The 22,019-nt window shown below is 43.1% G+C and overlaps 2 long non-coding RNA genes across 2 annotated transcripts; both read left to right on the top strand.

The window, feature by feature from the left end:
• The first annotated feature begins 14,778 nt into the window (after window positions 1-14,778).
• On the top strand, window positions 14,779-15,980 carry LOC120962368 (uncharacterized). Its single transcript, XR_012182761.1, has 3 exons — window positions 14,779-15,138; window positions 15,219-15,585; window positions 15,800-15,980. It is a non-coding gene; the product is annotated as an uncharacterized lncRNA (long non-coding RNA).
• Window positions 15,981-17,073: 1,093 nt separating this feature from the next.
• LOC109747244 (uncharacterized) lies at window positions 17,074-21,522 on the top strand. Its single transcript, XR_012181174.1, has 5 exons — window positions 17,074-17,870; window positions 18,199-18,603; window positions 18,661-20,116; window positions 20,348-20,416; window positions 21,127-21,522. It is a non-coding gene; the product is annotated as an uncharacterized lncRNA (long non-coding RNA).
• The last annotated feature ends 497 nt before the right edge of the window (window positions 21,523-22,019 follow it).

Here is a 22,019-nt window from a genome sequence, read left to right as displayed (position 1 = left end):
AGATATCACAACACAACTCTACAACATAAATAAGTCATACAAGCATCATAATACAAGCCAGGGGCCTCGAGGGCTCGAATACAAGTGCTCGATCACAGACGAGTCAGCAGAAGCAACAATATCTGAGTACAGAAACAAGTTTTTGCCTTAAGAAGGCTAGCACAAACTGGGATACAGATCGAACGAGGCGCAGGCCTCCTGCCTGGGATCCTCCTAACTACTCCTGGTCGTCGTCAGCGGCCTGCACGTAGTAGTAGGCACCTCCAGTGTCGTAGGTGTCGTCGTCGACGGTGGCGTCTGGCTCCTGGACTCCAGCATCTGGTTTCGACAACCAGATAGAAAGGAAAGGGGGAAAGAGGGAGAGAAGCAACCGTGAGTACTCATCCAAAGTACTCGCAAGCAAGGAGCTACACTACATATGCATGGGTATATGTGTAAAGGGGCATATCAGTGGACTGAACTGCAGAATGCCAGAATAAAAGGGGGATAGCTAGTCCTGTCGAAGACTACGCTTCTGGTCATCTCCATCTTGCAGCATGTAGAAGAGAGTAGATTGAAGTCCTCCAAGTAGCATCGCATAGCATAATCCTACCCGGCGATCCCCTCCTCGTCGCCCTGTTAGAGAGCGATCACCGAGTTGTATCTGGCACTTGGAAGGGTGTATTTTATTCAGTATCCAGTTCTAGTTGTCATAAGGTCAAGGTACAACTCCGGGTCGTCCTTTTACCGAGGGACTCGGCTATTCGAATAGATAAACTTCCCTGCAGGGGTGCACCACATAACCCAACACGCTCGATCCCATTTGGCCGGACACACTTTTCGAGGTCATGCCCGTCCTCGTAAGATCAACGCGTCGCAGCCCTACCTAAGCACAACAGAGCGGTCAGCACGCCGGTCTAATCCTAAGCGCGCAGGGGTCTAGGCCCATCGCCCTATGCACACCTGCACGTTGCGAACGCGGCCGCGAGCAGACCTAGCAACCCACACGATCACGGCGGTTACGTCAAAGCGGTCCAACACGGCGCGCGCCACTCAGTCGCTGACGTCACGAAGGCTTCAGCTGATACCACGACGCCGGGATACCCATAACTACTCCCGCGTAGATGGTTAGTGCGTATAGACCAAATGGCCAGACTCAGATCAAATACCAAGATCTCGTTAAGCGTGTTAAGTATCTGCGAACGCCGACCAGGGACAGGCCCACCTCTCACCTAGGCGGTCTCAACCTGCCCTGTCGCTTCGCCATAAAGTAACAGTCAGGGGCCGTCAGGAACCCAGGCCCACCTCTACCGGGGTGGAGCCACCTGTCCTTTCAGCCCCCTCATCAGAATCACTTGCGGGTACTCCTCGAGCCGACCCGACTTTAGTCACCACATGTGTCATGTATATAATGTATATAGTATATACCCGTGATCACCTCCCAAAGTGATCACGGCCCAGTAGTATAGCATGGCAGACGGACAAGAGTGTAGGGCCACTGATGGAACACTAGCATCCTATACTAAGCAGTAGGATAGCAGGTAAGGGTATCAACTGTAGCAACAATGTCAGGCTATGCATCAGGATAGGATTAACGGAAAGCAGTAACATGCTACACTACTCTAATGCAAGTAGTATAGAGAAGAATAGGCGATATCTGGTGATCAAGGGGGGGGCTTGCCTGGTTGCTCAGACAAGGAGGGGTCATCGGTGACGTAGTCGACCACAGGGGCATCAGCATCGTCACGGGGTCTACCGAAGAGAAGAGGGGGGAGAAACAGTAAATACATAGCAAGCAAGTGCATAACAGGACAACAGGCAGAGCTAGACGTGTTCTAACACGGTATGAGGTGATACTGGTGAAGGGGGAATCATCCGGGAAATTATCCCCGGTGTTTCGCGTTTTCGGGCAGATGAATCGGAGGGGAAAGTTGCGTGTTCGTTATGCTAGGGATGCGTGGCGGACGAACGGGCTGCGTAACCGGATTCGTCTCGTCGTTCTGAGCAACTTTCATGTACAAAGTTTTTTCATCCGAGCTACGGATTATTTTATATTAATTTATAAAGATTTAAATTATTTCTAGAATTAATAGAATTAATTTAATTAGAAAATTAATTACGACGTCAGCGTGAGGTCAGCATGATGTCATCAGTCAACCATCTATTGACTGGGTCAACAGACGCGTGGGTCCCGTTCGTCATAGTCTCAGGTTAACTAAACAGTAGTTAGTTTTTATTAATTGAATAATTAGTTTTAATTATTTAATTAAACAGATTAATTAAGTTAATTAACTAAATTTTATTATTTTTATTTTTATAACTTTATTTTTCCTTTTTTTAAACAAGTTTCCAGGGGGGGCCACTGTCAGTGGCCCTAGGGCCAAACGGGGCGGTTCGGGCGCTGGTGCCCGACAGGGCGCCCGGGGGGGCGCTGGCGAGGCCGTGGTGGTGCGCGGGCGGCCGCCGGAGGCTGTGCGGGCGGAGGTGGCGCTCGGCTACGTCCCAGCGGGAGCTGCGGCAGTGGCCGCCGGGAGGCTAGGCCGGAGCCGCAGGGGGAGGCGGGCGGTGAACGAAGGTGACGGCGCGCGGGACAGGGGCGGCCAGCGGTAGGAGCAGGACACGGCCACCACAGGAGGGCAGAGAGGGAGCACGAGGCGTGCTCACGTTCGTGTAGGGAAGAGGGCGGCGTGGCTCGATGGTGTCCGGCGAGGAGGATGGGGACGAGCGACGTAGACGGGGAGGCGGCGCCAACGACGGCGGATGGCGGGGTGCTCTAGCGGGGGTCGTCCGGCGTCGGCGCAGGTCGTCGGGGGCGTCGATTGCCCCCGACCGGATCCACGCAAGAGGGGGTTGAGGAGGCGGGCGACGGCGGGGCAGCGCCGGGCGGCGTCGGTGAGGTGGCGGTGGTTGGCGACGGTGGTGGTCAAGGCGGAGGCGCTTCTGGGCAGCGGCGACGTCGTCCAGCGTTGGTGGCGGGGCGATGGCGCGCGATGGCGACGGGGGGGGCGACGAAGCGACGGCGTCGCGGGCGGCGATGTGGTGGTGGCGACGGGCGTCGGGGGCGACGGGGTCAAGCCCTCGATCTCGATCCAGATCGAGGGGGGGGAGTGGGCGACGTGGGGGGGGGAAGTGTCCGGTCTGGGTGGGGTTAGGGTTACGGGGTCCAGGGGATAAGGGGAGTGGGCGAGGCCGGTTGGGCCGGCCTGGCTAATAGCTGGGCCGACTGGCCCAGTGGGGGGGGCTTCTCTCCTTTATTTTTTTGTTTACTTATTTTTCTTTTCTTTTTATTTATCTTTCTTTTACTGTTTTACTTTTAGTTTTCTTTTATTTTAGTTTTACAAAATTTATCACTAGCACTTAAATTAATGCTTTTAAGTATACTATTGCCACATTAATCCTCAACCCAAATTTTAAAATAGTTTAATATTTTATAAAATCCAAAAGGCATTTATTTTAACATTTGAACCTCTATTTTAATTATTTTGAACACTTAAACATTTTATTAAATTTAGGTTTCTCCACCATTTTTATCTATGCAATATTTGGTTCACTCCGAACATTTTAGTTTTAATATTTGAAAAACTTTTATTGTTGACACTAATTGAATTTAAATTATGATACGGTTTTGGATCATCGCACGGTTAACAACAGTAACCGAGGTGACGTGGCATGATTAGCGGGGAATTACTGTAGCTTGATTGCCCGGGCGTTACATTGCTATTGCACCCACACATGATAGTCTTATTATCTTTTTGAATTCTCCAAACTACACTATATCAGAGAATTTTGCTCTTATTACGGATTATGTTGATGGGATGCATTTTACCGTTACGCATGATGATTTTGATGAATGTAATATGCATGTTCTTGCTGCTCCTACTTGCAATTATTATGAGAGAGGAACTACATCTCCGCCTCTTTATGTTTCCAACACGATAAAATTGCAAGAAACTACTTATGCTATGTATTGGCCTTTACTTGATGTTCATGAATTGTTCTTGTATGACATGTCGATGCATAGGAAGAGAGTTAGACTTCGTCATTGCTTGATATATGTTTCTTTGTGCTCACTACTAAATGCCAAATCATTGTTAATTAAAATTGGCTTTGATATACCTTGGGATCCGGGTGGATCCATTACTTGAGCACTTTATGCCTAGCTTAATGGCTTTAAGGAAAGCGCTGCTAGGGAGAAAACCCGTAAGTTTTAGAGAGTCATTTATTTCTGTTGAGTGCTTTTATAAAGGTTAAAAACAAAAAAAAATATAGAGGGGAACACAAAACTTTTCAAAAAGGAAAGTGAAAGTGAGAGAGACAAGCATTGTTGAAGTGGGGGAGCTCCTTGAATTTTGTTCATGCTCACGGAAACATTGTGAATCTTAATTACAGAAAATTTTCAACAAAAATAATTATCCCCTTGTACAATCCATTGTATTATAAAAATAATGTGCAAAGATTTGCCTTTAGGATGGGTAGATTGCTTGTTGGTTTGTGCGGTGCAAAACAGAAACTTTGGCTGTAGTGCGCGATTTTACGTTTTTTACTGGAACGTCAAACGGTTCTGAAACTTTTTGTACTGTCTTTATATACAAAATGTTTATTTTTCCTAATTTTCTCAGAATGTTTGGAGTACCAGAAGTATGGTAGTGTTCAGATTACTACAGACTATCCTGTTTAAGACAGATTCTGTTTTTAATGCATTGTTTTGCTTGTTTTGATGAAACTATCGATTCTATCGGTGGTATAAGCCATGGAAAAACTATATTAAAGTATCTACAATGAAAAAACAAAATATGAATTGGTTTGCAACAGTACTTATAGTAGTGAATTGCTTTATTATACTAACGGATCTTACCGAGCTTTCTGTTGACTTTTATGTGGATGAAGTGATCAAAGATCGAGGAGGTCTTGATATGAGGTGAAGGATGAGAGGAAAGAGCTCAAGCATGGGGATGCCCAAGGCACCCCAAGTGAATATTCAAGGAGAATCAAGTGTCTAAGCTTGGGGATGCCCCGGAAGGCATCCCATCTTTCTTCAACAAGTATCGGTATGTTTTCGGTTTCGTTTCGTTCGCGTGATATGTGCAAATCTTGGAGCGTCTTTTGCTTTTAGTTTTCATTTTTATTTTATGCACCATGCTGGTATGAGATAGTCCATGGTTGATTTATAGAATGCGCATTGCACTTCACTTATATCTTTTGAGTATGGCTTTATAGAATGATTCATGTGCTTCACTTATATCATTTGAAGTGTGGATTGTCTGTTTCTCTTCACATAGAAAACCGATGTTCGTAGAATGCTCTTTTGCTTCACTTATGTTTGTTAGAGCATGATCTTTTGTAGAAAGAATTGAACTCTCATGCTTCACTTATATCTATTTAGAGAGTCAACAGGAATTGGTCAATTGCATGGTTAGTCATAAAATCCTACATAAAACTTATGGATCACTGAATATGATATGTTTGATTCCTTGCAATAGTTTTGCGATATAGAGATGATAAATATGTGGGAAGTACTAGTAAACGGTTGTGGTTAAGTAAGAATATTGGTGTTAAGGTTTGTGATTCCTGAAGCATGCACGTATAGTCTCTCGTTATGCTATGAAAGTTGGAGCACAATTTATCCTTGATTGTCTTCCTTATGAGTGGCGGTCGGGGACGAGCGATGGTCTTTTCCTACCAATCTATCCCCCTAGGGGCATGCGTAGTAGTACTTTACTCCGAGGGCTAATAAACTTTTGCAATAAGTATATGAGTTCTTTATGGCTAATGTGAGTCCATGGATTATACACACCCTTACCTTTCCGCAATTTGCTAGCCTCTACGGTACCGTGCATTGCCCTTTCTCACCTCGAGACGTGGTGCAAACTTCGCCGGTGCATCCAAACCCCATGATATTATACGCTCTATCACACATAAGCCTTATTACATCTTCCTCAAAACAGCCACCATACCAACCTATTATGGCTTTTCCATGGCCATTCCGAGATATATTGCCATGCAACTTCCACCACTTCCGTTTGATGACTTGAGCATTCATTGTCATATTGCTTTGCATGATCATATAGCTGACATAGTAGTTGTGGCTCAGCCACCGTGCATCATTTTTTTACATGTTACGCTAGATAATCTGTCAGAAGCATTCATATAGAGTCATATTTTGTTGTAGGTATCGAGTTGTATTTTTTATTTCTGTTGAGTTATAAGTAAATAGAAGTGTGATCATCATCATTTTTAGAGCAGTGCCCCAGTGAGGAAAGGATGATGGAGGCTATGATTCCCCCACAAGTCGGGATGAGACTCCGGACAATGAGAGAAAGAAAAAATGAAAAAATGAAAAAAAGGGAAAAAAAAGAAAAAAAGAAAAAAATAATAAAAGAGAGAAGGGGCATTGTTAGTATCCTTTACCACACTTGTGCTTCAAAGTAGCACCATGTTTCTCATATGGAGAGTCTCCTATGTTGTCACTTTCATATACTAGTGGGAATTTTTCATTATAGGATTAGATGCATACCCACTTAGTTTTCATATGGAGCTTTCATATGCTTATAGCTCTTAGTGCATTCGTTGCATGGCAATCCCTACTCCTCGCATTGATATCGATTGATGGGCATCTCCATCCCGTTGGTTAGCCGCGTCGATGTGAGACTTTCTTACATTTTTGTCTTCTTTATATTTACCCCTATCATCATACTCTATTCCACTCGTAGTGCTATATCCATGGCTTGCACTCATGTATTGTGTAAGGGTTGAAAAAGCTGAAGCGCATTAAAAAGTATGAACCAATTGCTCGGCTTGTCATCGGGGTTGTACATGATTTATACTTTGTGTTAAGAAGACAGAGCATGACAAGACTATATGATTTTGTAGGGATAGCTTTCTTTAGCGTTGATATTCTGAACGACATGATTGTTTGTTGGGATGCCTGAGTATTGATGTCTTTATGTCAAATTATAGACTATTGCTTTGAATCACTTATGTCTTAATATTCATGCCATGACTAGACATATGATCGAGTTTATGTTAGGTAGCATTCCACATCAATAATATCTTTTTCATCATTTACCTACTCGAGGACGAGCAGGAATTAAGCTTGGGGATGCTGATACGTCTCCGTCGTATCTATAATTTTTGATTGTTTCATGCCAATATCATACAAGTTTTACATACTTTTGGCAACTTTTTATATGATTTATTTGGACTAACTTACTTATCTAGTGCCCAGTGCCAGTTCCTGTTTGTTGCCTGTTTTTGTATCGCAGAAAATCCATACAAACGAAGTGCAAATGTGATGCAACTCCACGGAGAATTATTTTGAAATATTTGTGATTTTTGGGAGTTGGAATCACCGCAAACGGAGTCCCGTGGTGGGCACAACCCACCTGGATCCGACCCCTGAGCCTGGCGTGTGGTGGTGGGTTGTGACCACCTCGTACGTTGGTTGGAGCTGTACTTCGGGCGCAAGGAAGCTTATATCTAGAAAAAAATTGTGTACAAAGATCAGCGCAATCGGAGTTACGGATCTCCGGGAATATAAGAAACGGTTTTCGGCTAGATCTGGAGAGCGCGAAACAGAAGAGGACAGAGAGACAGATCCAATCTTGGAGGGGCTCTCGCCCCTCCACAGACATGGAGGCCATGGACCAGAGGGGGAACCCTCCTCCCATCTAGGGGGGAGGCCAAGGAAGAAGAAGAAGGAGGGGGGCCTCTCTCCCCCTCTCTCCCGGTGGCGCCGGAGTGCCGTCGGGGCTAGGATCGTGACGACGGTCTACATCAACAACCTTGCTACCGTCAACACCAACTTTCTCCCCCTCTATGCAGCGGTGTAACACCTCTTCCCCCCGCTGTAATCTCTACTTAAACATGGTGCTCAACTCCATATATTATTTCCCAATGTCTATGGTTACCCTATGATGTTTGAGTAGATTCGTTTTGTCCTATGGGTTAATCATGATCTTGGTTGGTATGATTGTATATTTTATTTATGGTGCTGTCCTACAATGCCCTCTGTCTCGCACAAACGTGAGGGGCCCCCGCTGTAGGGTGTTGCAATATGTTCATGGTTCGCTTACGGTGGGTTGCGAGAGTGACAGAAACTTAAACCCGAGTAGGTAGGGTATGATGTATGGGAGTAAAGAGGACTTGACACTTAATGCTATGGTTAGGTTTCACGACCTTAATGATCTTTAGTAGTTGCGGATGCTTGCTAGAGTTCCAATCATAAGTGCATATGATCCAAGTGGAGAAAGTATGTTAGCTCATGCCTCTCCCTCATATAAAATTACAAGAATGATTACCGGTACTTGTTATCGATTGCCTAGGGACAAATAACTTTCTTGTTGACACAAACCCTTTTACTAAACACCTAACTTTTATTATCTTGCAAAGTACTTCTAGTTTTATTCTTGCAAAGTAGTTCTAGCATCACACCTACAAAATAGTTTCATACTTGTTCCCGGTAAAGCAAACGTCAAGTGTGCGTAGAGTTGTATCGGTGGTCGATAGAACTTGAGGGAGTATTTGTTCTGCCTTTAGCTCCTCGTTGGGTTCGACACTCTTATTTATCGAAGAAGGCTACGAACGATCCCCTATACTTGTGGGTCATCAACACTCATCGTGAGAATAACCCACCTAGCATGGAAGATACTAACCGCCCCTGTCGCTTCATGAGCGATTTGGGGATACAAAACAGATTATTATTTGAAGATTTAGAGTTTGGCAGATGCAAATTTATTTGGAACGGCAGGTAAATACCACATATAGGTAGGTATGGTGGACTCATATGGAATAACTTTTGGTTTAAGGAAGTGGATGCACAAGCAGTATTCCCGCTTAGTACAGGTGAAGGCTAGCAAAAGACCCTAGGCAAGCACCACATATTGGAGGATCCATAATAATACAACTTCTATACAAATATACCCAGACATAACTCATTACGTTATCTTCCTTGACCAACTTCAACTAATTTTCTCCATTTTGGAAATAAGTAATGGGGCTCACAATCATAGAAGATGTCCAAGATAGTATATTAATATGTGAAACCTCTCTTCCTTCAATATTCTTTCATGAATTTTTCAAGTGACCAATGTTATGTTTGTTAACTTTCAATAAATTTTACCACCTATACTTCTTATAAGTGAAGTCATTACTCCCCATGGGATAAGCATATGAAACATATATAATTTCAGATTTATGATATTCAATTCATTCAACCATTTACTCATAGGATATAAGTGAAGCACGAGAGTAAATGACAAACTACTCCAAAAATATATTAGTGAAGATCAATGAGTAGTTGAATAATTATGTAGCTATGTGAAGACTCTCTCTCATTTAAAATTTTCAGATCTTGGGATATTATTCAAACAGCAAGCAAAGAAAAATAAAAATGACATTCCAAGGATAGCACATATCATGTGAAGAAGCAAAAACTGAGGCTCAATCGAAACTGACCGATCATTGTTGAAGAAGAAAGGTGGGCTGCCAACCGGGGCATCCCCAAGCTTAGATGCTTGAGACTTATTGAAATATTAGGCATCCCCAAGCTTGAGCTCTTGTGTCTCCTTATTCCTCTAATATCACGGTTTCCCTAATTCTTAAAAACTTCATCCACACAAAACTCAACAAGAACTCGTGAGATAAGTTAGTATAAATCCATGCAAAACATTATCATTATCTAATGTAGAAAATCACAAAAATTATTATTTAACATTACATACTAAATGTCTCTACATATTTAATACTCCTATCCTCAAATAGAATCATTAAACAAGCAAACATATGCAAACAATGCAATCATAACAGCAATCTGTCTAAACAGAACAATCTTTAAAGGATGCAAGAATATCAATACTTCTTTAACTTCAAAAATTCTGAAAATTTACCACACTGTAGAAAATTTATCATAGCTTATTATACAAAAAATTCAACATTTTATCACATTCTAAACTTTCTAGGGAATTTTTGCAATGGTGACAAACTTTCTGTTTTGAAACAACACTCATATACTTGCAAATTGTGCAAGGTGGAGGCCATCCTTGACATTTTTATTGAAATAAAAGATACAAAACCTTATTATAAACAACAGCAAGCAAATCTAAACAAAAGAAAATGACGCTCCAAGTAAAACACATATCATGTGACGAATAAAAATATAGCTCCAAGTAAACACATAGCTACTAGTACATACCCTCGGCCTCGAGGGTGAACTACTCCCTCCTTGTCATGAAGACCGCCGAGATGATGAAGATGGCCTTTGGTGATGGTTTCCCCTCTGGCAGGGTGCCGGAACGGGCTCCCGATTGGTTTTTTGTGGCTACATAGGCTTGCTGCGGTGGAACTTCCGATCTAGGGTTCTTTTCGGAGGTTTCTGTATATATAAGAGTATTTGGCGTTGGAAACAAGTCAGGGGGACACATAAGGGGCCCACAAGCCCTAGGGGCGCGCCTTGGGGTGGTGGGCGTGCCCCTAGGCTTATGGCCTCCTCGGTCACCCCTTGGCACAGCTCCGGTGCTCCGTGGGTCTCTTCTGGTCCATAATTGATCACCGTAATTTTTCAGCCAATTCCGAGAACTTTTATTTCTGCACAAAAAATGACACCACGATAGTTCTGCTGAAAACAGCGGCAATTCGGATTAGTTCTAATTAAATTATACCAAAACCATATAAAATTGTTGTAAACCTGGAATGAATACTTCATAAATTATAGATACGTTGGAGACGTATCAATCTGCATACCCCAAGGTGACAATAATTGAGATTGTTTTTTGTGATTGCCGTAGTTTGAGGAGTTCATATATTCACTATGTGTTAATGATTTGTTCTGGTTCTCTATTAAAAGGATGCCTTAATATCCCTTAGTTTCCTTATGGACCCCGCTGCCACAGGAGGGTAGGACAAAAGATGTCATGCAAGTTCTTACCGCAAGCACGTATGACTATATACGGAATACATGCCTACATTACATCGATGAATTGGAGCTAGTTCTGTGTTCCCCTAGATTATAACTGTTACATGATGAATGTTATTCAACATAATTATCCATCACCGATCCAATGCCAACGAGCTTTTCACATATTGATCTTTGCTAAGTTACTACTGTTGCTGCTGCTGTCACAATTGATACAAAACTACTGCTACTGTTGTTACCGTTACTGTTGCTACTGTTGTTAACGTTACTGTTGCTGCTATTACCATTGTTATCAAACAATCATATTACTGTGCTACTGATCACTCGGCCGTAGATATTTAGTCTCTAGGTGTGATTGAATTGACAACTCAACTGCTAATACTTGCAAATATTATTTGCCTCCACTTATGTTGAATTAAAAAAATTTAGATTGAATACTCTATCCTTAAAAATTATTGCAATCCCCTGTACTTATGGATTATCAACTCCTTCCTCCCACTCCTTCCAGCACCACCTCCCCACCCCACTACCTCCCACCACTGCCGGCCGTGTGCCTCCCACAGGCCCTGGCCACGCACCTCTCGTGGAGGAGAGGCTGAGCAGGTTAGGTTGGTCGGCTGGCGAGGCGAAGCGGCCATCGATGCGAGCGATGGTAGAGTGGTCAACGCGACGGTGCGGGCGTGTGTCTCCTCTGGAAGAGGATGCAGGCGATGGCGCTGGGAACTTCCAGTGTGGAAGGCTTGGGGCTGGACGACAGATCATGTGCCAGCTTTGCAGGGCCGGCCAGATTTGGTTGAGGATGGGCGGAGGTAATTGACGGCGGCAAATGGCGGTGCAAGGGCTCTGGCTCGGGGCTGAGGTCGACCAGGGCGGTCTATGCGAGGAAGAGACGAGGGAGAAAAGAAAGGAACGGAGAGGAATGGCTGGGAATAGAAGGGATGAGGGGCATGGCTGGGTTTCTGACCTGCTTCGGCGGCCAGTGGTGACCGGCAGCGTAGAGGCTCATTGTCTCCTCGGGGAACAGCGCCACCACAAATGTGGCAGCAGCATGGCTCATCCGTGACACCGATGGTAGCCATCTCCTGACTTCTCGTGACTTGCCGTTGAAAAATATAGTAGCTGTTGTGCATGTGATATATGGATGAGACCTATGCGCAAGCGCCACTCCAACTCCATCTGGCTATGAAACAAGTAGCAAACGACAGACCCGGCTATGCCCCTCTATTTCTTGATCCAGAATTTGTACTATCTACTTGTGCAGGAAAACAGCGCAGTGAAACTGCTGCTAATTTGCTTAGATGACAAGTTGTTTGAACTAATGTACTAGTAGTAGATATAAGTAAGTAAAAGTTGTTGTTGCACTGCGATTAATCAACCTGTTTACAAATGCTACAAGGTTGCTTGAAGTTTAGTTGGCTGAAATTCACAGAGGAAACTCCAGGTTCAGCGATCAATTCAGATTCACAGAGAAGATGTTGGTTTCTATATGATTTATCGGCAATTGAACTTAAGAGAGAAAATTCAGCGCCAAACCAAAATCAGTTGATGCACATTACACTACTTTCCTGGTTCTATACATCATCTATCTTGTTGATCTTGTTAACGACTTTTTTTAGCGATTTAGATCACTGTTCTGCTACAACAGTTACAGTGCTAGTGACAAAATGCCTAATCCCTCACGTGGAGCTAGTGTTGTCTCTCAAGTGATATAGGTACCATCACCGTGGTAATTTTGACCCGATGAAAAAGAAATTGTAGAAAAACACAACCTCGGAATTTTTGTATGTACATAGCATTGGTAATATACGCCCCACAAACTACATGGCTTACATACAAACACCACGGTAACTTTGAGTTGGAGGAAAAGAATGTTGAAGAAACATCTCCATTGACTTCTGTGTAAATAATACGGTGATATATGCCTCGGAAACTTGATAATTTAGGTGCAAACACCGTGGTATTCTAGACCCGAGAAAAAAGTTGCTGAAAACATATCCACGGTAAATTCTATGTAAGTAGCATGGTAATATATGCACCACAGACATAACTTAGATGAAAACACCACGGTAACTTTGACAATAGGGAAAAAATTGTCAAAAAGATCTCCAATAATTTTTGTGTAAATAGCATTGTGGCATATACATCACAGATCTGATAACTTAGGTACAAACACCGCGGTAACTTTGACCATTGGGAAGAAAATTGTTGAAAATATGCCCTCAGCAACTTCTATGTAAATATGGTAATATATGCACCGCATACTTAATAACTTAGGTGAAAGCATCATGGTAATTTTGACCCGAGCAAATTCTTTGGTGAAACATACCCCTGCAAATTTTTATAAGTAGCATGGTAATATATCCACCACAGACATGATAACTTATGTCCAAAACACCATGGTAACTCTGTAACCCGTGCGAGAAAACATGATGAAACATTCCCCGGTAACTTTTGTACGTGTAAATAGTATGATATTTTAAGCACTACAGATCCATAAACTTATGTATAAACACCACGATAACTTTGATCAAGGGAAAAGTTGTTGAAAAACATACCATCGGTAATTTATATAAAAATAGCACCGTACGACTCGATAGCTTACATACAAACAACACGATAGCTTTGACCAAGGAGCTAAAAATTTGTTGAAAATACCCTCCCGCCCCCGATAACATATGCGAAAATATCTCAGTAACATACGAACCGCATACCCGACAACTAACGCACAAACATCACGGTAACTTTGACCAATGGGAAAAGTTGTTGAAAAGCATACCATCGATAATTTATGTAAAAATAGCATCACACGACTTGATAACTTATATACAAACAACATGGTAACTTTGACGAAGGAGGTAAAAATTTGTTGAAATTACCCTCCCCGCTCCCGATAACATATGTGAAAATATCTCGGCAATATACGAACCGCATACCCGAAACTAACGCACAAACATCGCGGTAACTTTGACCAACGATAAAAAAAAGTTGTTTAAAAACGTACCCCGGATAACTTATGTGAAAATAGCATGACAAAATACGAATCGCATACCTGAAAACTTACATACAAACAACACAGTAACTTTTGACCAAGGAAAGAAAAAGTTCTTATAAAACATAACCCCGATAACTTCTGCGTAATTAGCATAATAATTTACGGTTTACAGACATGATAACTTATATACAATATTGCCCGGGTTTATTGGGACCAAAGACAAGATTGACAGGACCAAGGCAACCAGTAAATAGGTGCGTTATTTTAGGCATTTATTAACCCCTCCAGTAGATAGTTGATGCTTCGTTTTGCCCATTAGTTGCTGCTGGCGCATGCATGCAGCCACCGTCCCACAGGTCCCTACCAATGACGGGCATGCATGCATGCTAACGCGCGCGGAGGGATGCATTTTTGGCACAGATTCCGGAGTTTTGCCTCTCTAAATTACGACTCAGTAGTTAATTCAATGGGAAAAAGGGACGTGATTTTCAAAGCAGGCCTAGTAAAAACGGACGAGATTCTTTTGCTCACGGCCTAGTAACTGGTACTACCTCCGTCCTGGTCTATTGGTCCCTTCGCATTTTGCTAACTTTTGATTTTAGGTTTAAGTAACAAAATGTTAATGCATGTAATAGAAAATAATATCACTAGAAACTATATTTAAATACGAATCAAACAATATAAGTTTTAATATTTTTTCTTTTATGATTAAAGTTTGGTATAAAATACTAAGAGGATCAATAAACAGGATGAAGATAGTACTGCACGTATTGGCGTAAAACGCATGACAGCGCTTCATCAAAGGCACATGCCCACGACGGGGAACTACTACTACCCTGAAAGAGGGTAGAGCAAGAACGGAAGCGGCATGCCCGCGCCCTTTATTTTCCAAATAAAATAGGCCGGCGCGTGTCTCTTCGTGGGCACATCGAGATGGAGACAACGGTGTTCTTCTGTTTCATCTTTTCTCTGGCGGTCCTGGCCGTCGCCGGAGGGCTGGCACAGGGCGAGCACGAGGACCCGTGCCAGCCCAGTTTTCTGGCACACGAAATCCGGTTCCATTGTGAGAAAGGTGCTCCCAGCGCCAGGTGCTGCCGAAGCGTCGTTGCGGCCGTGGACATCGCTGGCGCCGGCACAGACACTTGTTTGTGTCGTGTGGCCGGTGAGTCCGGGCTCACCACCGACGACCTGCTAGCCATGTTTGCCTTGTGTGGAGCGCTGAGCCGTGACGGGGCTCGGCTTAACGACGCGTGTGGAGGTATGTATGAGGCTCCTCACTCCACGCTCTTGCAGTTTCTCGCATGAAATTGATAGTTGTTGCTCTTGATTTTTCTGCAGCACACTCACCGCCAGCGCCGAAGACGGAGGTCATATCCGCCTTGCACCAACAGGCGGAGCTCGCTACCGCCGTCGGCAACACCCCCAAGGCGACACCATGTGATGCGGACAGGTTGGCGTACGAGTTGTCTGCTCATTGTTCTGATGTCGGAAAAAATACTGGAAGGTGCTGCGCAGCCGTCGTGGCAAGCGTGGACATCAATAACAGTGCAGAAACCCCTTGTCTCTGCCTTGTGGCGGACAAGTGGAGTTTCCTCAGCACCGGCCTCAGTCTCACCAACATCTTGGATCTGTACGGCAACTGTGGAGGCCGTCAAGGAGTCCGCGACGGAGCCCGGCGACGTTTCCTCGAGACGTGTGAATGGTGGTAGGTACAATCTGTCGAGTTGTTGAACTGCTTTCCAGATTCATTTTTTGACCTTTTTGATTATTTGGATCTTTTGTCTCTGATTCTTTCTCCCTCTCGTTCAGTTTTCGTATCTAATCGATTATGAGCATTGTGTAGCACAATATGGATGTTTTGTCTTTTAGTTTTGTAGGTTGCTTATTTTGTCTAAAACATTTGTTTCTTCTTTGTGCAGATCTTGATCAATGTCGACCCTGAGAATAATGACGATACTGTCAAGTTGGGGCTATCCCATTATTAGTTTGTTTAGCAAAGATGCGACATAGTTACTATGTAATATCTCCCGCGTGGGAGTGGGAGTCGCTACTGAACACTGTTTTGGTAACCGAACGAAATTTCGCGATCTCGCCCGGTTACCGCGTTTATCGCCCCCCCTCGAGAAACACTCATACCGGGCAAAAATCTTGAAAATTTTGAAAATTTTGAATTCAAACGCTCAGAGTGTAGTTAAATATAGGCCATCTCTTCTATATAACAATGTGTGGTCGTGGCCTATTGGCAACTACAGCCTTTCCTCAACAACGCGTCGCGGGTTCGAATCTTGATCCACGCTTTTTAATTTATTTTTGATATGCAAAAGTTAAAAAAAAGATAGAAATTTGTTAGAGTGGCCGAGCGTCGAACTCGCGACCTTTTAGCGAGGTGGAGTTCGGCTTGAAGAGCCACTACGCCAGGAGCAGGTAGCTGTTAACATTTGAAGTAAACCCTACCTATATCTATTTCAAAAAAATTGAATTCAAAATTTAATTTCAAATTTCATCCGAATATTTTCCGGTATTTCGCGGTTACCATGGTAACCGCAAATTCCGGTGCCCCTCCAGAAAAAATGTCCACTTGGGATCCAAAACCTTGCTACTGAATCTATACCTTTTATTATTATTATATTATATATATATATCTTTCGGAGAAGGATTTTCTACAAGTGCTTGCCACAGAACTAGTTAAGAGTTTGAACGGTGCAAAAGTTCTCAAAGTTTGAAAAAATTACTAAACCAACACACCTATAATATAACATGATTCAATGGAGGGATTAAAAAAATACGACTGTATGTGTCTTGGACAAAAAGACAAATAGTTCAGTATATATTTATGTCGCAGTAAGCTGAAATGCTTATTATTTTTGCCAAGGACACATAGATGCATATTTTGACAATCCCTTCGTTGGATCATCTTATTACATTAAAGAGATGCTCCCATATTTATTTCGTATTTTTTGATAACTTTTAAGCCGTTAAAAGTTTAGCGCCCTTAACTAGGTCTATGGCAAGCTATGATAGACACTTTTTTACCTATATCTTTCCCTAATAATAATAAATGGATTATTGCTTCTGCCGGCCCGCTGACCGTCGTCGCGCTTTTGCTAAAATCCCCCTGTGTTTTTCAGTAATGCAACCCGCAGTCCTTCTTCTACATGTGTAAAAACGGTTCGCTTTTTACAAACAAACCCCTGCGTCTTATCGAGACGCTCCCTCTTCCTTTCTTGCCGCGGGGGAGCAGGAGAAGGTGAGGGGCGGCGCAGCGGAGCAGGAGAGATTGAGGGGCGGGGTGGCGCGGCAGAGAAGGAGAGATTGTGGGGCGGGGCGGTGCGGCAGGCAGAAGAGATTGTGGGGCGGGGCGGCGAAGCAGTTGAGATTTAGGGGCGGGCAAAGCTCGTACGCCACGACGAGCGCCTCGCCGCGCGCCCCGTCGAGGCACGACGACCGCGGGAGGCAGAACGCCATGCTGGCCGGACCCAACGCCGGAGGGTGCGCCAGGGCCAGCCGGTTCGCCAGGCCCTGCACGAGCACGACGCGACGCGCTGGAACGCCGTGCTGTGCACGGGCGCGCCGACCTGCAGCTCACGCAGCGGCCAGGGCGCGGTCGCGGCACACCACCCGCCTCGGCGCAGGCAACCAGCAGCTGCACGAGCCGCATGCCATCAGCTCCTCTGCCACCACCACTCACTGCTCCCGTTTCGTGATTTGGATGGACAATTGAAGGCCGTATCCTTGTACAACACAAAGCAATGGAGTGCCCGACTCAAATTTCAGTTGCTTGCTATTAGAAGGAGGGGTCCTCGGCCCGAATCTCCATCAGGTTGTGTCCTTGGACCATATAAGCTCCATCAAATCCCGTCCAAATTGCAATTTTCGACGAAACGTCCAATGTCGCCACCGAGTTCGCCGGAGGAAGAAGTGCCGAGTTCGCCGGAGGAACAAGAACATCCGTCCAACCGTCCAATTTCGCCTGCCTCGGCTACACCAGAGGTATGTATCCCCTTGATATTCACTGAATGGAATCCCCTGTTTTACATATTGTTTTTGTCCCCTGGCTCTGTCTCTGATTCTGTTCTTTAACAGTTCTGCTGTTTCATGATTTTCAGTCCAAATAGATTTATGTTTTGCAAAAATTAATGGAAGAAGTTAGAATTTCTGTTAATACGACTTTAGTTTAGCCTGACTGAGATCAGGGACAGTACTTGATTTTGTACTGTAGGTATATATGTACTTTGCTGTTTGCTCAACGAATTATATCAATATCAATAAGCTGACATTTTTCAGTCCGTCTTTTCTTGTGATATGAATTATGATGTAGGACATAGCCACAAGGGATATTTCTGAGGGGCTGCGTCTTGAGCAAATGATCATATCCAAAATCATGACACGCTGCCCTCTATATAGTCACAGCTCTCCATCCGGCATGATTTTTGTCATTCTAATGTTGGCAAGTAATCTTAAGACTTTTTTCCCCGAGTGATTCGTAAGACTAATTACCCTACACAATTAGCAGTTTTAGTATCTCTTATGCACCTATATATATCTGTAACTGAAAAAATGTTCAGGTTCCCGCAGGTTCTCTCAAAATTCTTAGTCTAAATCCAAGCCGAGAATTGGTCTGAAATAGGTCAGTAAAATCATGTATTGCTGCCCTCATAGCTTATATATATGTATGTGTGTGATATGCACTGCTGTGTTTTAAATCATGTTGCCTTGTCCTGAAGTCTTCACATATATTTGGGAGGAGATGAGTAAGTTTATCAGAATTTATGTTGGCTAGACCTACCTATATGTGAATCCATACTACTCCTAGCTTCTTGTGAATGTGCTGATATTTATCCTTGTCTTCTTTCCTTTTTGTGCGCTTCTTTTTATTACTCAAATAAATCTGTAATTTAGACAGGCTAACATAAATATCTCAAGCTTTTTGTGTGATCAGAGATTTATTTAGAGATGGTAAAATAAAGATCTTGATGTATCGACGGTTTGTGGTCTTGGGGCTGTTCTGTTACAGTTCAAGATACTCAATTTCCTCCTGCTGGTATCATCGTCTCCCTGTAATGTGATGTAGCACAGTACTATGCACTTCAGCACTAAGCCCAGAACCTAGCTAGCTTACTTGAGGGTCGGCTCCGGATTTTGTCGACCTTGTTCGTGTATAATTTGTGAGGGGCTGTAGAGAGTCAATTAACCAGTCAATTAATATGAACCTGTTTTTCTCAACGGTCCTCTGAACATACTCGCTATAAGAACACTAATTACAAGAATATGAGGATGCTAGGTGTTTAAGATATTTGAATTTCCCTTCGGAGTGGACCTGGGATAGTTCTGACAGAGTATGGACTAGAAGGCGGAGGAAACAAAAATTAGGCGGTCGAATTGGTTGTATCTACCATGTACGTCTGGTGAGCTTTTTTCCCATCGGATGTTACTCATGGTAGTCCCTGGTGCACTTGCTTTGAGGATGTGAGATGTTATAATGGTGTCCTTTATGGCACAAGCCCGAGGCTTAGTCAGGGATGATAATGAATGGTTCAAGATTTTCGAAGTAGCTATTGTATGGGCTACTCCTTTTCAGTTACGGCATCTCTTTATGACAATTTTGTTGCACTATGAAATTACAAGGTATTGGCCCAGCAAGGCAGAATATATATCTTCCTCATTTTACAACACATATCTTCCCTAATATAATTTTAATTAGTTGGGATTCTTACAGTGGTAATCTTCCTCATTTTGCAACATAGGTCTTTTTACCTCTTCTATTTTGTATCACATTCTATTAAATAATTGGAATTCTTATTTGTTGCAAGAGAACCTGTTGCGGACGAAGTGCAGATGTTCAAAGTTTCAGTACAGCAGCTTCATTTCGGTTGCAAAGTTTGCTTAAGTAAATTTTGGTTAGAATGGCCCAATAGTTCATCGTCTCTCAGGGCTGCGTAAAAAATCCAGGTTATGGATTTTGGTGGCTCTCTTTCTTATTCTCGTGGCTGTTTGCTTAATTTCTTTGGATGGTCTCTTTACACGACTTTCAGATTGAGCCCATTTGCACCGGTCAATCTATAGACATATATGTGGCTGGCTACACCTATCCATCTACTACCACAATTACCGTCTTACTATCCGTATTAGCCAAGTTGTTCCAGGTTTTTCTAACTCTTTCATGGATATCTTCTATGAACCAGAGCACACTGTTCTACGCTCCGAGCAAGCGCCACTGATGCTACAATAGATCAAAGGTACTGGTTTTTCAGATCTTTGGCTACATATATTGGCTAACCATGGATCCAGTTTATCTGTTTACTTTATTTTGTTATATGAGCTTACAAACTGATAGCCACGGATCTCCTTTCCTTTTAAATTTTCTTGCATCTTTTTTTATACACCTCTTCTTTTTCCAAGCCATCAGCTGCAAATAGTTGACTGATACGGATGCTGAACATCTTTCATTTTCTTTATTTTCCATGCAGTTCTGAAATTGTGAGCATTCATATACAGTCTTTGGATCAAATAACAAAGGCACCACACATAATTACAAGGTAATAGAAAGTTCTTGGCCTTTTCTTTCTCTGTTCCTTTCTTTTTTGTGACAATATCATCCATGTCATGATCCTAACTTGACCAAACTATACTGTACTGTACTAATGAACATATAGGCCTAAAAGCACTATAGATATACTTCGACAAATTTTCTCATACATATCCTATGAGTGATTTCAGCCCATTTTAGAGTCCTGTCAAATATTTCTGTTATTGACCAGAGATACCAATTTATATTCTCTTGAATAATTTTTCTTTATGTATCTTTTCATACATATTATGCAGTCTGCCTTATGTACATTCTAGACCTTTTCTTCTTTTGTTTATATAATTTGAAAACTTTCAGCAATCATGTAAAATATTTGGACCAAGTAGCAGCAGTGACTGAAACAAAGAGTGAGACAGCAAAAAAATGTCTATGCTATTGTCAACTATTTTTTCTAGCCCTTTCTCACGTTATTGTCAATGCTATACTTTCCATCTCTGCTGATTATCCTGCTCTGATGTACACACTAATCACATATTGTGCAGTTTGCATTAGTTGTTCTCCTAAATACTCCTACATTCACTATATTGTTGATTATTCCAAGGAGTATTTTTTTTGTTCTCTGCATCGATATTATTCCATACGACTGTATCCTTTTTCTTAAAGAAATCATCTGCTTTGCACTGCCTGTCATTCATACTTGTTTGCTGTGAAATTCTCCAGGACTATAATGGAACCCAATAATGACTTCCACAAGAATGTATTCATGGGCCACACACATCAGCATACAAGACTGCAATGTGGCATTATCCTTTTATCATTGAGCCGCTTTCTCTAATCTTCAGGCAAGCACCCGAAGCAATTATTGCCGCCATAAACGAGAGATGCGACACACATGTAGATCCACACGTACACAGAATGAATGGCCAAAGAAAAGTTGGTTCTCTCTCTATTCCGACCATTTTATTTATCTTATTTTTATTTGCTTCTATTTCCAAGTTCCTAAAACTGTAATGCAAGTCCTTGAGTTTTTGTCATGTACATGAATTGATCATGTGTACGTTATCAGTGTGAACATACAATACTACCCACATCAAGTCGGAATCAAAAGCGAGGAAATGGCTAGCCCTCACCGTCCACCTCTACAGCCCTCAGAGTTACTGCTTTCAACATTTTAACCATTTTGCTATTATCATTGCTGCTGATTGGGTTGGTGACGAACCGGATGGGAACGAGTAGCTAGATGTGGATCGAGGGTGGCGGCTCGGAAGGGTTCCCTCACCGTCGACCTCTCCTGCTGCTTGGTGGCGAGATGTAATCGTCCATAGTGGTCCGAGGTACAAGAAGGAGGACTTAGAATGTGGTGTTTACTCAATTGTGAAGCACAAGACATTTCCTTAAGGGATGCATGAGGGTGGTCCAATGAAACAAGTCTGCAACATTAAGTCAAAAGTGAGAGGACCGAATGAGGGGCGGTGTATATATGGACCAGGTGCAGGGTGTAGCTCACGGAGGTTGGCCCTCATGTCTAGCTCAATGAGATTATAGTTTTAAAGATTTAAATATTCTATTGCGTTGGTGTGGTTCAATGACATGTATGTCGTGCAGTGTCTGAA

This window comes from Aegilops tauschii, chromosome 4 (assembly GCF_002575655.3).
Source record: "Aegilops tauschii subsp. strangulata cultivar AL8/78 chromosome 4, Aet v6.0, whole genome shotgun sequence".
NCBI lineage: Eukaryota > Viridiplantae > Streptophyta > Magnoliopsida > Poales > Poaceae > Aegilops > Aegilops tauschii.
Note: the sequence above shows the minus strand (reverse complement) of the source record. Positions and strands in the feature narration are given on the sequence as shown.